At 36.1% G+C, this 16288-nt stretch overlaps 1 protein-coding gene across 5 annotated transcripts in view; it reads right to left on the bottom strand.

Annotated features, from left to right (window-relative positions):
* The window catches only part of zfh1 (Zn finger homeodomain 1), a 381320-nt gene that overhangs the window by 288321 nt on the left and 76711 nt on the right, over window positions 1–16288 (bottom strand). Inside the window, exon 1 of one of the 5 annotated variants that reach the window (XM_074125702.1) lies at window positions 8114–10275. The exons of the other annotated variants lie outside the window; for them this stretch is intronic. The gene's annotated coding sequence lies outside the window, so the exon portion shown is untranslated. Of the gene's footprint in view, window positions 1–8113; window positions 10276–16288 lie in introns of those variants that run through there. 5 annotated transcript variants of the gene reach the window in all.

Here is a 16288-nt window from a genome sequence, read left to right as displayed (position 1 = left end):
TAACGCTTGTGCAAAAAGGCAATTAAGAACAAATAATGCGAACTGTCATCTACAGTGTTGGAGAAATCCTCTTCTTAGATGCGCCCGGAGGCAATGTTAAAACGTTCCTAATTAGTTTCAATAGGATGAAAAATTAATGCCAGTTTCAGACATTATAAACTTTATTATGCCGCAGCTTTCGACCTAGGGACTAGGTCATCCTTCAGGGCTGTGGAACATATCTACAGTGTGTTAACAATTATATTACCAATTAATTATATTACAATGAATATGTATAATGTAACGAAAATTTACAAAAATATTTACCTAATTTATAATATACTGTTTTACATCATTAGACAGTTAGTGTGTCTTCTGTCTTGTCTGTTCATAGACTGAATGTGATCGGTCTGTGTGTGATTGTGTTTGGTAGTAAGGAAGTCAGTGTTGCCAATTGTCAAGTATTTTGTAGTATGCTTGGACGCTGACTGGCAGCACTAGCGTTCACCCCCCACCCTTTGAAGAAGCCCGCGGGTGCTACAGGTAGTTTTTCGAGACTGAGGTGTGTAAACAAGGTGTTCAGTTTGTGTTAAACGTCATTATTTCTCTGTAAACGAACCTTTGATCCTTAATAAATTAGACTATTCTTTAGTGTTTAAACGGAACTATTGAAATCTGTTATAGTTAGTTCATAAACTGATATTACCTAAACGAAATCTTTTTCTACTTTTATATTTTCATGTATCCTTATTTCCTAAACAATAAATTTTTTGTATATTAACATATTACGATTTTGTATTTGATACCATTGTGCCCATGCAATCTTTCTATCAACATAGTAAATTGGCGTATATGTTGTTCAAATTGTTCGTGTCAGTTTTGAAATTTAGACTGTTTTCTGTCTTAGATATGTACATCATTTCTAGCACTTTCTTCGGCATAATAAAGTTTATCATGACTGAAACTGGCATTAAATTTTCATCCTATTGAAACTATGATTTAGTAACCAAAAATAATGAACAGTTCCTAATTTGATTGATTCTGGCAGCAATTCGATTCCAAAATGACGTTTCCTTAGCTCTTGCGGCGGCGTCCAGAATAGTTCCATTTAGCCACAGTAAGACACAACAGTCTGGCCGGGTACAGGTATTTTTAATAAAATTTTACTCAATATTATTAAATGGATATTTTATAATTAATATCTATAAATATTACTTATTATAATTAGTAACTAAGGTTTCTTAATAATGATAATATTTATGTACATAACTATTAATGATAATAATTTATGAGACTTTTGAGCGAACTTATAAAATGCCAAAACCAAGATTTATACAAGTTTATAGTTTATCTTCCATTCCGAGATTTACCCCTTTTTTACCTAATTTGACTGGGCTATTGTTTACTTTTTGTTATTTTTATTCCAGAATATGAACTGTAAAGGAAAGGAACCAATATTATAATGTCTCATTACCACGGTTACGAAAATATGCGGTTACCCAAGTTGTTTATTTTTTTTTTCCCGTTTAAATTAAATATATTCTATTTAATTTATTTTTTGCTTCTAATTAGGTATTCCACTATTTGGTGTCCACTTGTCCTATTGGCTCGCAATCCGTACATATTTTCTTTTCCTTCCAATTAATTTTTGGGTTTCGTCGTACAGCCCCCATGGAGTAAAAACGACGTGGTGCTCAATTTTTTTTAGTAAAATTTTGTCTTCTTTCATAGCCCACTCCTAGTGCTAGAGGGCACCTAACGGTTTTTGAACAAAAAAACAAAAAACAAATTAAAGGAAAAATTATTTCAACGTATGAATTCTGTTGCCGTCGTTTTCAAGATTCATTGCCTGCGGCAGTGTTTTTAATTGTTGCTGAAACTAATTTATAACAGATGACAGTTTTATCAAAATAGGACACTAAGTTTGGGCTTTATGCGATCTTTAATCGCCAAGATATTGTGTCACGCGCGCCCATACTACTTACATGCGCTAACACCTGTCCAATCTCCAGAATTTGTCGTGAGGGCAATACGTTCTTCTTCAAGAGAGGTGAAAGTGAAATTTAGAAGAAGAAGGGGGTTCAGGGATAATGTGTGGACAAGTTGATAAGTTTGTGTCGCGTACCGGAGAAGATTAATTGGAATGAGGCGGGCGGCCGCAAGTGCAGACTTTGTTAATGCGGATAAAATTAGAGTTCACACGGCCAATTAGCGGCCACAACGTGCAGCGCCTCTCTCTCGGCTAAATATAATTCCAAGAATAATTAGGCACCGGTCCAGACTGGTGAGCACGGGCTCCCCTCTCCTCTATACCTCAGCGCCCTCTCCACTTCAAAAGCAATTTTATTAATAAAGGGGGGGCACCCCCCACAGCACTACTTTTTTAAATGTTTTATTACTACATCAGGTGCCAACTAGTTGATATTAATAGGGGCGCGTTAAGCGCCTTCTTCTCCTCATGGCCCCATTAATCGTACCATCAGAGGTTCACGCGCTAACTCTTTCATTCATTAAGAGCGGAGATGTTTTACCCAAACTCCAATGGAAACGTTCACCATTTCGTGCGAACAGTTCGTCTGGAAATAGGAACGTTAAACAAGGACCTGTTGATGACATTCCACACCAACTTGTTGGAGTTAAGAGCTCAGTTTTGACGCTTTTCTATTGTCTTAGCCTCAGTCGGCTGGCAGTTAATCAGGATTGAAAAGACACAATTAATCAAAAACAAGTCCAATATAAGAGCCGCAGAAAAATAATCATTACTTATAGTGGCAGGACACAGAATAGAAATGTCCGATAGGACAGTTGTATAAGGGTTGATCGTCCAAAACAGCACGAAAAAGCGGACTGTTGAAAAACGACCAACTTTGATTTTTTTTTTCTCTTTTTCTATTGCATAATACACGAAATTTCCCAAATTTTCTTTAAAATGAAGAACATATTCTCGTTTTTAAGTGTATTATTTTTTTTTTTTTGCAACAATGCAGATAGAACAGATTTTGAGAAAAAACAGTTTCCTTGCAAGGGGTGTCTATTGTATGCAGACACTTAAGGAGTAGCGGTCCCACAGGTTACCACAACCTCAGTATACTCACCAGAACAGTAAGCGCACATAGGATGAAAGGGTTAGGGCTCCCCTACATAAAATGAGAATGCCGTTCTGCTCTTACGCCTACTAGCAAGAAGTATTGAAATCGTTCCAAAGTATCGACCCGTGAACCGATTTTCATGAATCCAAATTTTATATAAATTTGCATTTTAGTTGTGCCTCATAAGGAGGGAAGTTCGCCCCACGCCAGAAAGGCCCTCTCTAAAAATATTATTACTAATATTTCTATAACTAAAAAATTCAGCAAGAAGAAGTGATTAAAGCTTCCCTAAATTCTTTTTTCTCTTTCCCTCTGAAAATGGTTCCAATGAGTCTTTAAACTGAATGCACTCACTGCAAACGTGTAAAATTAATACATTTATTTGAGATTTGTTCCAGGAGGTTTTATTTAAGCGGCGTTCAAAATGGTCGAGTTAAGTTACGTTCTTTGTAAACTTCCTTTCACTTTTCAGTATTTCCAGTTAGTTTGAAGGTTATATTACCTGTGTTTTCTTTATGTATAATACCTAGTTGGAAGAATATCGGTTTGCAGGATGTACTAACGACTCTGGCTTTCCGCAACTCCACACCGCTGAACGATAATCAAAACCACTGTCGCGCTTGAATGTGGCACAGTCTAGAGCTATGGCCTTTGTGAGGATGAGTACTCACAAAGCCCGGAACATCCGATGTTTTGCACTCACCTGAAAGAAAACAATAAACACTGTTACTGATTTTCAGTCTGTTAGGCGAACGATTGAAACATTTGGGACTACAACACATACTAAATTTCAGTCTAGTTCTCGTGTTCAGGCAAATTTTATTTCAAAAACTTCAAATTCCACAACCACAGTTTGTAAACCACAAATTTCACTGGAATGAAACTAATGGAAGATTACATCATCCCGAAACTTATGTATGTAAGATTCCTATAACGAATGTTCCTAAAAATGCATTCCAACTAAAAGTAACATTCTAACGAGCGTTGTGAATATTATAGAAAAAGTTGTCTCCATATACAGGTAAAATATCAACAAAATCTATCAAGTAGTTTTGCAGATATTTGATGATAAAGAATTCACTGTTTCAAACGAAACCAAAATTTAACTCTAAATATCTCGTTTCCTAATCGACAGATTTTTACGAAATTTCATACAATTATAAACAATAGAAGTCTCAATATACAGGTAAAATATAAACAAAATCTATTGAGTAGTTTTGGAGATATTTGAAGGTAAATGTTTTACTTTATAGAACAGAAACAAACATTAACTCTAAATATCTCGTTTCCTAATCGACAGATTTTTACGAAATTTCACACAATTATAAACAATAGAAGCCTCCATATACAGGTAAAATATAAACAAAATCTATTGAGTAGTTTTGGAGATATTTGAAGGTAAATGTTTTACTTTATAGAACAGAAACAAACATTAACTCTAAATATCTCGTTTCCTAATCGACAGATTTTTTCGAAATTTCATGCAATTATAAACAATAGAAGTCTCCATATACAGGTAAAATATACACAAAATCTATTGAGTAGTTTTGGAGATATTTGAAGGTAAATTTTTTACTTTATAGAACAGAAACAAACATTAACCCTAAATATCTCGTTATCCGCTCGATAGATTTTTACTAAAATTTACATAAATATAGAAAATAGAAGTCTCCATATACAGGTAAAATATAAACCAAATCTACTGTGTAGTTTTCCAGATATTTGAAGGTAAATGTTTTACTTTACGAAATTTAAAATAATCATAGACAAAAGTTGTCTCCATATACAGGTAAAATATAAACAAAATCTGTAGAGTAATTTTTGAGATATTTGATGTTAAACATTTCACTGTTTCAAACAAAACCAAATTTTAACTCTAAATATCTCGTTTCCTACTCGACAGATTTTCAATAAATTTTATACAATCATAGACAAAAGTTGTCTCCATATACAAGTAAAATATAAACAAAATCTATCGAGTAATTTTTGAGATATTTGAAGTTAAAGATTTCACTGTTTCAAACGAAACCAAAATTTAACTCTAAATATCTCGTTTCCAACTTGACAGATTTTCACTAGATATTATACAATTATGGACAAAAGTTGTCTCCATATACTTGTAAAATATAAACAAAATCTATCGAGTAGTTTTCCAGATATTTGATGTTACAGATTTCACTTTTACAAACGAAACCAAAATTTAACTCTAAATATCTCGTTTCCTACTCAACAGATTTTTACGAAATTTTATACAATCATGGAGAAAAGTTGTCTCCAAATACAGGTAAAATATAAACAAAATCTATTGAATAGTTTTGGAGATATTTGAAGGTGAAATTTTTACTTTATAGAACAGAAACAAACATTAACTCTAAATATCTCGTTTCCTAATCGACAGATTTTTTCGAAATTCTATACAATTATAGACAAAAGTTATCTCCATATACAGGTAAAATATAAACCAAATCATTTGAGTAGTTTTGGAGATATTTGATGTTAAAGATTTCACTATTTCAAAGGAAACCAAAATTTAACTCTAAATATCTCGTTTCCTAATCGTCAGACATTTACGAAATTTCATACAATCATAGTCAAAAGTTGGCTCCATATACAGGTAAAATATAAACAAAAAATATGGAGTAGTTTTCGAGATATTTGATGTTAAAGATTTCACTGTTTCAAAGGAAACCAACATTTAAATCTAAATATCTCGTTTCCTACTCGACAGATTTTCACGAAATTTTATACAATTATAGACAAAAGTTATCTCCATATACAGGTAAAATATAAACCAAATCATTTGAGTAGTTTTGGAGATATTTGAAGGTAAAATTTTTACTTTATAGAACAGAAACAAACATTAACCCTAAATATCTCGTTATCCGCTCGATAGATTTTTACTAAAATTTACATAAATATAGAAAATAGAAGTCTCCATGTACAGGTAAAATATAAACCAAATCATTTGAGTACTTTTGGAGATATTTGAAGGTAATGATTTCACTGTTTCAAACGAAGACGAAATTTAACCCTAAATATCTAGTTTCCTTCTCGAGAGATTTTTACGAAATTTAAAATAATCATAGACAAAAGTTGTCTCCATATACAGGTAAAATATAAACAAAATCATTTGAGTAGTTTTTGAGATATTTGATGTTGAAGATTTCACTATTTCAAAGGAAACCAAAATTTAACCCTAAATATCTAGTTTCCTTCTCGAGAGATTTTTACGAAATTTAAAATAATCATAGACAAAAGTTGTCTCCATATACAGGTAAAATATAAACAAAATCTGTAGAGTAATTTTTGAGATATTTGATGTTAAACATTTCACTGTTTCAAACAAAACCAAATTTTAACTCTAAATATCTCGTTTCCTACTCGACAGATTTTCAATAAATTTTATACAATCATAGACAAAAGTTGTCTCCATATACAAGTAAAATATAAACAAAATCTATCGAGTAATTTTTGAGATATTTGAAGTTAAAGATTTCACTGTTTCAAACGAAACCAAAATTTAACTCTAAATATCTCGTTTCCAACTTGACAGATTTTCACTAGATATTATACAATTATGGACAAAAGTTGTCTCCATATACTTGTAAAATATAAACAAAATCTATCGAGTAGTTTTCCAGATATTTGATGTTACAGATTTCACTTTTACAAACGAAACCAAAATTTAACTCTAAATATCTCGTTTCCTACTCAACAGATTTTTACGAAATTTTATACAATCATGGAGAAAAGTTGTCTCCAAATACAGGTAAAATATAAACAAAATCTATTGAATAGTTTTGGAGATATTTGAAGGTGAAATTTTTACTTTATAGAACAGAAACAAACATTAACTCTAAATATCTCGTTTCCTAATCGACAGATTTTTTCGAAATTCTATACAATTATAGACAAAAGTTATCTCCATATACAGGTAAAATATAAACCAAATCATTTGAGTAGTTTTGGAGATATTTGATGTTAAAGATTTCACTATTTCAAAGGAAACCAAAATTTAACTCTAAATATCTCGTTTCCTAATCGTCAGACATTTACGAAATTTCATACAATCATAGTCAAAAGTTGGCTCCATATACAGGTAAAATATAAACAAAAAATATGGAGTAGTTTTCGAGATATTTGATGTTAAAGATTTCACTGTTTCAAAGGAAACCAACATTTAAATCTAAATATCTCGTTTCCTACTCGACAGATTTTTACGAAATTTTATACAATTATAGACAAAAGTTGTCTCCATATACATGTAAAATATAAACAAAATCTATCGAGTAGTTTTCCAGATATTTGATGTTACAGATTTCACTTTTACAAACGAAACCAAAATTTAACTCTAAATATCTCGTTTCCTACTCAACAGATTTTTACGAAATTTTATACAATCATGGAGAAAAGTTGTCTCCAAATACAGGTAAAATATAAACAAAATCTATTGAATAGTTTTGGAGATATTTGAAGGTGAAATTTTTACTTTATAGAACAGAAACAAACATTAACTCTAAATATCTCGTTTCCTAATCGACAGATTTTTTCGAAATTCTATACAATTATAGACAATAGATGTCTTCATATACTGGTAAAATATAAACAAAATCGATCGAGTAGTTTTCGATATATTTGATGTTTAAGATTTCACTGTTTCAAACGAAACCAAAATTTAATTCTAAATATCTCGTTTCCTACTCGACAGATTTTTACGAAATCTCATACAATTATAGACAAAAGTTGTCTCCATATACTATTTTCGAGATATTTGATGTTAATGATTTCACTGTTTCAAACGAAACCAAAATTTAACTCTAAATATCTCGTTTCCTACTCGATAGATTTTCGAAGAACGCCAAAAAGTAGTTTAATCAACTGTAAGCGCGTAGGGCTTACACCCAGATGCAGAGAGGAAAGCGAGCGTAAACGTAGTTTAAGAATCGATAAGTGCCCGAGGTTGACACCGCGACAAAGTAACGCAAATAAGATAGATGAAATACTTAAAAGAAATATAGAAAAGAGAAGAGTAAGAAAGCACTTACCTTTGAGGTAGTGTAGATGAAGGTACTCTACTCAGCTTGATGATGAAGATGATGCTGTTGAGGGGATGGCAAAGGAAGAGAACGGTGGAAAGGGGTGTGCTTGTTTGAATGTGTATTGAGTGTGTGTGCGTGTGTTTTCAGCGCAGAGATGCGTAGGGGGAAGTAAGGGTCAAATAGGCGGAAACAGACCAGAAGTAATCCGTAGAAGGTTTCTAGGAAGCGAAGATGGCTAGCGGTACAAGGGAAGGCGAAGCAGGTATAGAGCCCAGAAATGCGAGAAGCGGCCGGTGATGATGTGTTGAAGCGGAAGTGCGGTAACAGTACTTGAAGCGAACAGCTGGAGCTTGCAGGCAGAACAGTGCTGTTGAGCGGGGCAATATGCAGAACGGCGGAAGCGCACTAGATGCGTTGTAAGGCAGGTACAGAGGCACATACAAACTAGCTTGATCAGTGTCAAAGGCGTACTGAACTACAGCAGACGAAAAAAAACCCACGGTTAAGAGAGGATAGAGAAGGGAAAGGTTGAAACCATGGGAACTGAGAAATAAACAAACCACAAAAGAGCAGAAAATAAGATATTGGCGGCGACAACAAAGGAAAAGATTACCGCAAAATAAGGCGTACTACAAAAATTGGAATAAGAAGAGAGAGAGAGAAACAGAAAAAGGCGAGATGGAGAACTGTCAAACGGTACCGCCGAGAAAGGATGGTACGCGGCTTAACATCCCGCCCGCCCTGAAGCCTCGGCTTCAGTGATTACTGCGTGGGCAGGGGACACAGTTTTACTAAGGGTCGGCGGATGATGCCAGACCGGGTTTTCACGTCGGCAACGCGGTTAATCGAATCCCGTCCAGGATGCAGGGCAACAATGCGCCCAAGAGGCCACTGAAGCGGAGGAAGATTATCCTGGTTGATGATGACAATGGTACCGGGCTTGATGTCAAAGGCAGGCAGGAACCACTTTGATCGCTGCTGGAGCGTATGCAGGTATTCATTACGCCACCGTTTCCAGAGGTCCTGCTGGATGCGGTTAACAAGTTTCCACCTGGAGAGACGATTGGGATTTACCGCGGTGAGATCCTTCTCCGGAAGAGCAGTCAATGGACGAAACGCTAAGAAATGCCCGGGGGTCAGTGGTTCGGGATCGGCTGGATCCGAAGAGACGGCGCAGAGCGGTCGGGAATTCAGAATGGCCTCGACTTGGGTCACCACTGTTAGCAATTCTTCATAGGTGAGGCGCTGATTCCCTATGACGCTGGTTAGATGATGATTGGCTGACTTTATTGCCGCCTCCCATAGACCGCCAAAATGTGGACTGGCGGGAGGAATAAAGTGCCAATCGATTCCCGCCGCAGTGGCAGCGCGACTTACGGCTTGTTGATGTTGCGGGTTGTTAAGCAATCGGCCCAGCTCACGAAGCTCATTGTGGGCGCCGACGAAGTTTGTGCCATTATCAGAGAACATCTTTGAGGGCAACCCCCACGGGCAATGAAACGATGGAAGGCTGCTAGAAAGGAGGATGTGGAAAGTTCAGAGGCAATCTCGAAGTGCACCGCTTTAGTGGCAAAACAGATGAATGCAACAAGATAACCCTTCGTGACGGTGGCACCGCGCAATCGCGTGCTAGAGATGGCAAAGGGCCCGGCAAAATCAACGCCGGTCACCGTGAAGGCGGCAGCTGCGGAAGTGCGTTCGGGAGGCAATGCCCCCATTGGTTGAATCACAGGGCGAGGTTTGGCGGGGAAGCATTTGTTGCATTTTCCAATAGGGCGTCGGACCACGTTCCGGCCATCAAGGATCCAGTACTGGCGACGGATGAAAGCATGAGTGGCTAAGGAGCCAGCGTGAAGATGAGAATCATCGATGATGAGTCGGGTGAGATGCTGATCCTTGGGCAACAGAATCGGATGACGAAAACCGTATGGCAGGGAGGCAGCGTTTAAGCGCCCGCCAACTCGCAGAAGACCTTCAGCATCGAGGAAGAGATTCAGTTGGCGGACTAAACGTAGCCGGGATTGCGGGTTCCGCGCTTCTTGTACCTCCTTAGCGAGGTGCCGGGTTTGCAAAACACGGATGACCTGATGAAGCGCGTGTCGCAGCTCTGATTTTACAACCTCCAAATTTAACCCTTTGATATCTGTTTAACTATTACTACTAAAACAGTGCCACTTATATCTTTTATAGAGCTACCATTTCTCTACAATATGGTAAAGAGATCATTGAATTCTGAGCAATACTAAGAGAGATACAGAGGTTTGATATTTGGACTGTTTGCAAAACTTCTAAAATTTAATCTTCCATATCTCAATAACTACTCCTTAACAAAACTTACAGTTTAAAAAGTTAAATATAAGTGTTATGATTTTTGTACCTTATAGATAGATTTTCCTTTTTGTCTATTCGGCAAAGTTACATATCTGCTTTACAAATATTCTTAACATTTGGAATAAGCAATAAATAATTAGTAATTCTTTATTTTATAATAAAAAATCTAAAATTTTAATGAGGAAATTGCATGGATTATAGCCGCTTTCAGGAGTTAGCATCCCTAAATGCTAAATTCCCTAATAAGCATTACTTACATTCTGATATCCAAGTCGGATCCGTAATTACCCCTGGAGAGTTCTTTTAAAAGAATGCTTAGAGTTGCAGTCCCCAAAGTGTCCACAAAAACAATTTTTTTAGGAAAACGTTTCGAATAAAGTACGATGGAAAAATTGAACTGCAACTTAAGTACTTACAGGAGTAAGTAAAATACAAGTGCTTTTAAAGTACTTCACCCTAAAACAGAAAGAAAAAAAATTATAGTCACGATTATAATACTTCCCTTTAGTAGCTTTAATAGTAATATGGCACTTCAATGACGCGCAGTAAATCTCGAACAACTTCTTCGTGTCAAATTTTATCAAAGTTGGTCGTAGTTATTGATTATTAAGAGGGGCCTTACTTAAGTGGTGCACACACCGTTTCTAATGTTGAAGACGTCGAGATCCACAAAAGCTATATCCATTTTAAATGTCAAATTAAATGACAATTCATTGACGTAAATCGGTACATGCATCAATAATTTGAACGATTGCAATACTTCCTCTTAGTAGGTGTAAGAGCATGTTGATACCTAACAGCCACGTAGGGAACCTTTAACCACTTCTTCCTGCTAAATTTTATCGAAATCGAACTAAGTGTAACATAAATATTGGTAATAATAATTGTAGAGAGGGCCTTTCTTGCGTGAAGCGAACTCCCCGCCTAAAGATGCACAGCGCCGAGACCATTAAAATGCATATCTACATAAAATTTGATTCAAATGACGCTTCATTCGCGAAAGGGCGGATATGATTATATATTATAAAGAAAATTTGGGAATTTTATCTTTTGTAGAAAAAGAGAAAAAAATTGTCAAAGTTGGGTGTTTTTCAACGTTACGCTTTTTCTGGTGCAGTTTTTGACGATCAACCCTTATACAACTGTCCTACCGGACTGTTTTAATATAAGAAACACTGTTTCTGGAATTGAAAGGATTCAAATCAAGTACTTAAGATGAAAACTGGATTTGGACAATTTGACAGGATCGTAGTACTCTCTCTGACAGGTGAAGAGAAACAGAAAAATCAGCTGATAGGTCACATAATGTAAACAATATATTTACAGCAATAAGATGTGGCAAACTAATGTGCTTTTGCGACTGGCTGATTGGAACGCTGCGACTTAAAGAGGCCTACTAAGAAAACAAAGCTGGCCAATCAAACAAAGTAGAACGTTGAAATAAACTCGAGAAATTCTTTAAAAACAAAATGACACCACTTGCCGCTCCACAAAGAGAGTTTTCACTTTTCTTTTAAAGAGAAGGGAAAAATTCATTAGTTGGAACAGTTTGGCGCCCTGACAGACCGCGTTTTTCCCAGTGTTGCCATCAGTAAAAGCTCAATGCTCGTGGGTGGTCTTTGTGCAGGTGGAGGGTGGTGACATTGCAAAGAAAATATCAAGGAAAGCTTTTAAGTGGGTAAATAAGCCAGGCAGGGCGGTAGTGATTTCCACGACGCTCCAGATCCCAGTGCACGTCGGGGGCAGTAAAAATGGAATTCCCATGTAGTGCTGCTCCCACTGGCTACCTTCGACTTCTCATCAAAACATCTCAGGCCTTCAGTTTTCATACGAATGTTGCCCCCCCCCCGACACTCTGATGCACACCCTTAGCGTTCCCTCTAGCTCCACTAACCGCAGCTTGAATTGAGAAACTTCGATTTATGAAGTTAGTTAAAGTTGTAGAAAACAATATATTTACAGTGTATTATATAGTACCCCGCCAATCAAAGAAGTTGGTGCTTTGTATTCCTGAATACCCCATTTACATTCTAGTTATTATGTATATATTCTAGTCGATTAGTACCCGGAGTCTTCTCAGTCAGTCCCGGACTTCCGCTCTTCCAACATTGTCCATCCATACAGTGAGATGTAGAGGCTCTGAGAGGAGTGGCTGGACTGGATTTGAACACGGAGTTCCGTCTTGCCAGTACGCCACCCTTCAAACTCATTATTTTGTTTTTTTTAAAAAAAGTGCATTTTTATAATGTGCATGGGGAGAATAGTTAGAAAACGGTTTTTCAAATGGCCGCGTTATGGTGGTAGAAAGCATGAAAAGTGCGGCTTAAGTCAATAGTTGTTGTTCCTCAAATATCACTCCAAACGCCGATATAAAAATCCAAGTTGTGAGGCTGTTGAGAAACACTCTCTCAATGTTGGCACTTGAAGCTTTCTCTTACTGCAGTAATACCAATCACTAGCTAAAAACGTTTTAATCGTTTTCAGCTGATCTTAAATCATTCTCTAAAAATAAAACTCCCCGTGAAATTTTAATTTTAAAATCTGAGCCGATCGAAACCCTCGCAAGATTAAATAGAGAATTAGTAATATTTTACGAAATCTCTCGATTGAAATCTGATTTACTTCTATGTTTGTCCGGGCAGCTCTGCTGACATGGAGTCAAGAAGTATACAACTTGTTCGATGAATAATTATTCACTTTTATAAAGGTTTTAGAGTTTTTAATTAAACATAAAGAAGCGTTAAATGAGTATTTTTGTTTTATTAGGAAAATAAAAATTATTTTTTCATCCAAATATGAGCATTTGTTTATGAGCAAATTTGTGCTCGCCCACAATCCAGTAGCGATAACCAGTAATATAATAACAGGTGATACGTTCACCCCCCCCCCTACAACAATTAAAAATAATAGTAATTTACGAACTGAAACAAAAACGGGGAAAATAACAGTAAAAATTAACTTTTAGAAAAATAAAATTCGAGTAAAATAATGGCTAAAGAGATTAGTAAAATGATTGCTAAAAGGAATAAAAAAATAAATAAAAATGAAAAAATAACCCTAAATTTCATTAAATCCATTCGAGAATACAAACATGCGCCAGTTGGCTGTCTAGACTGAGCAACATTCCCGGAGAACCTGTGTGATCGGGCTTCAGCAGAATAGCTACTACGTCCACTTTTTTGGCCCGAACCTTCTCTAGAGTTTTTGGACAAAATCCTTTCCACTTATTTGAAGTTAGCAGTTTTATAAATATAATTCCAAGATGTGATTTATCGGTTTCATGCTGCCATCTAGCGAGCAACTCAAAATACCTCTTTCTCCAGTATTAATATTCTTTTTCTCCTTCTTCTCTAAAAAGAATCTCTGGCTGTCGTGTGTATTCAAAAAATATTTATACGAAATATATATGTGTGTGTGTGTCCACCAAATGTTTCCTAGCAGTTGGAGCCACCAGCGAATATTTCATAGCAGTTGGAGCCACCAGTGAAAGCAACGAAAGCGAAGTTTTGGCCAAATTCGTTCCACCGGTATCCGGAATTGACACTTTACTAAACTCTGTTTTCAGTTTTTTGAGATTATCATCTATTAAATTTCATGTTTTACCTTTTTTAAAGAGGAACACATCAAAGTTATCGAACATGTGTTTACTACAGCAGCAGCCAAAACAATATAAATTTCCAACGTGGAAGGAAGTAAATAGTTTTCACTTTCAAGTGTTAGTATGATTAAGTTGATTAATTACTTTCAGAACGTCGGGAGAGGATTAGACTTGTTGTGGAAGAAGTTGAGGGCTGGAGAATTCCGAGCTCTTTTTGAATAACTGATACCCTCGCTCTTGTAGCTACATTTCCAGGATTAAACCCTCTTCTAATCACTTACAAAGGAAGTCTAAGAAGAGATTAATTTAGCGACAGCATATCACTCGTTCTAACCTACAACTTCAGACCGGCAAGTGTTTAATTCAGTCATGTGTGTCTTGAGACATCCGTATGGTGATTTCTCGCAAACCTAGGTGTTTAAAAGATCGTAAAATTCATCAAGGCTTAGACCTTAGGTCTTTTCCGACCCCACAATACTCTGCAACATTTATACTTTAGGGAAAGTATTTTATTTTAGAGAAAATTAGGGATAGTATTCAATGGTATTTTACACTGATCGTTCCATCTTTGTCGAGGTTGTCCTTCGTTCCTGCTGTCTCTTGGTCAATATGTTTGGGATGTTTAATCTACCTCCAATCCATGTTTTGCGTTCCTTCTACTCTCGACCTCTGGATTCGTATAGCATAGCAGTACTTCTCTTCTCCTAAACATCTTGATCTGAAGCCAATATTTTCGATAGTATGTTCGACTGATCACCACCACCATACTGATCACCCGTCCATTATGATTATTACTGGAGACTTATTAGGCATTATCTTATAATTTCATGCTCTGATAAATATTTATGTTCGCTTAAGCTTTCCTGCAGTTGACTGATGGTCTACTTCTGGGATTTGGCAGAAACTTCTTTGTTGAGTTGCGGTGAAGGACTTCTCCCATTTCCGATCCCTATATTCCATGTCGATCTGTCTCTTTATTTAGGGATATCTTCGCACGACCCTTCACGTTTGAGAGAAATTTAAATTTCTTGTGCTTACGATTATCTCTATCACCGACTTCCTTAAGGACTTCTTCATCTACCAGTGGAATGATTTCCCTGGCTACTGACTCCAAGAGATTCACCATGCTGTCGTCACTCCTGATTAAGTTCTAGTCTTCTGTTTTTTTAAGTACATTTTGCTCACCACACTTCAATCACTTTTTAGGGCTTTAGCCTCAATGTTTGAGCAGTTGGTGTTCAATCTATTCTGTCCACTACTCTCTGAATTCCTTATCAAGTATACCACAAAAGCTCTTCTCAAGAAATGTATTTTGCACCCTTCTACGAGATATAGGCATTGAAAACCAGAGTCTGCTTGACTGACAGCAGACTGCTCGTTGTTTCATCTGAGCCTCTGCAAAATCTACAAATTACCTGAAGAACATGATTTCTATTTGTTTTACTCCAGATTTCTCAGATCCTTTTTAGACTGCCAGATCTATTAGTAATCTCCTGCTTTGATACTAGCTGCCGAATAGCATGGCCTACTTTCATAATTTTTAATTCTTACTGAAACGTTCGAATAATTATCGGGAGAAAAGCTTTATGACAGATGAGCTGCAGTATTTCCGGTATGCCGCCATGTACATTTTGGCGACTCCGTCTAACCCGTCAATGAACCCCTTTTTTGGAAGTAATTAAACTTAAATGTCTGAAATAGGGCTCAAAAGGTTGCAAGACTTAGACCGAAAGGATAAGAAAAGTTTTAAAAAGTGTAGAAAATTAGAAAGAGATTAATTTTTTTAATAATAGAAATTTGAACTTTCTATTTTGCAAATATTGAAAACCTATTTTTTAATTATTTGACGGCGAAAATGCAGTCATCCAATTGGATAGAAAAAAAAATTAGCAGATATTGTAATGACCTCACATAAATTTAGTTAGAATAAACCGGAACCGAACTTACGAACATAAATAACGGACGCTCTTAAAGAAAATTCGAATAGATAGATTAATAAATCAGAAGGCGGATAATGCATTTGTAAAATGAATTAATTATGACACCAAAAAAAAAAAAATAAATGTATATATATTTAAGAGCAAAGTCGGTGGAAAGGGTTAATATTAAATATAGTGAATGGCAAAGTGGATGCACATTTGGGAGGGCCGGAAATGGTCCTCTGCCAACACTGTCAGCCGGTCCAAACTAACGGACCTACCACAAGTTTTCCCCCCTTTTTTACTTTCCCTTCATCCTAAAAAGAGCAGTGT

The sequence above is a fragment of the Rhodnius prolixus genome, unplaced genomic scaffold, assembly GCF_049639745.1.
Source record: "Rhodnius prolixus isolate KJV_2025 unplaced genomic scaffold, Rpr scaffold_3, whole genome shotgun sequence".
NCBI classification, from domain to species: Eukaryota; Metazoa; Arthropoda; class Insecta; order Hemiptera; family Reduviidae; genus Rhodnius; species Rhodnius prolixus.
This window is presented reverse-complemented; position numbering and strand designations above follow the sequence as displayed.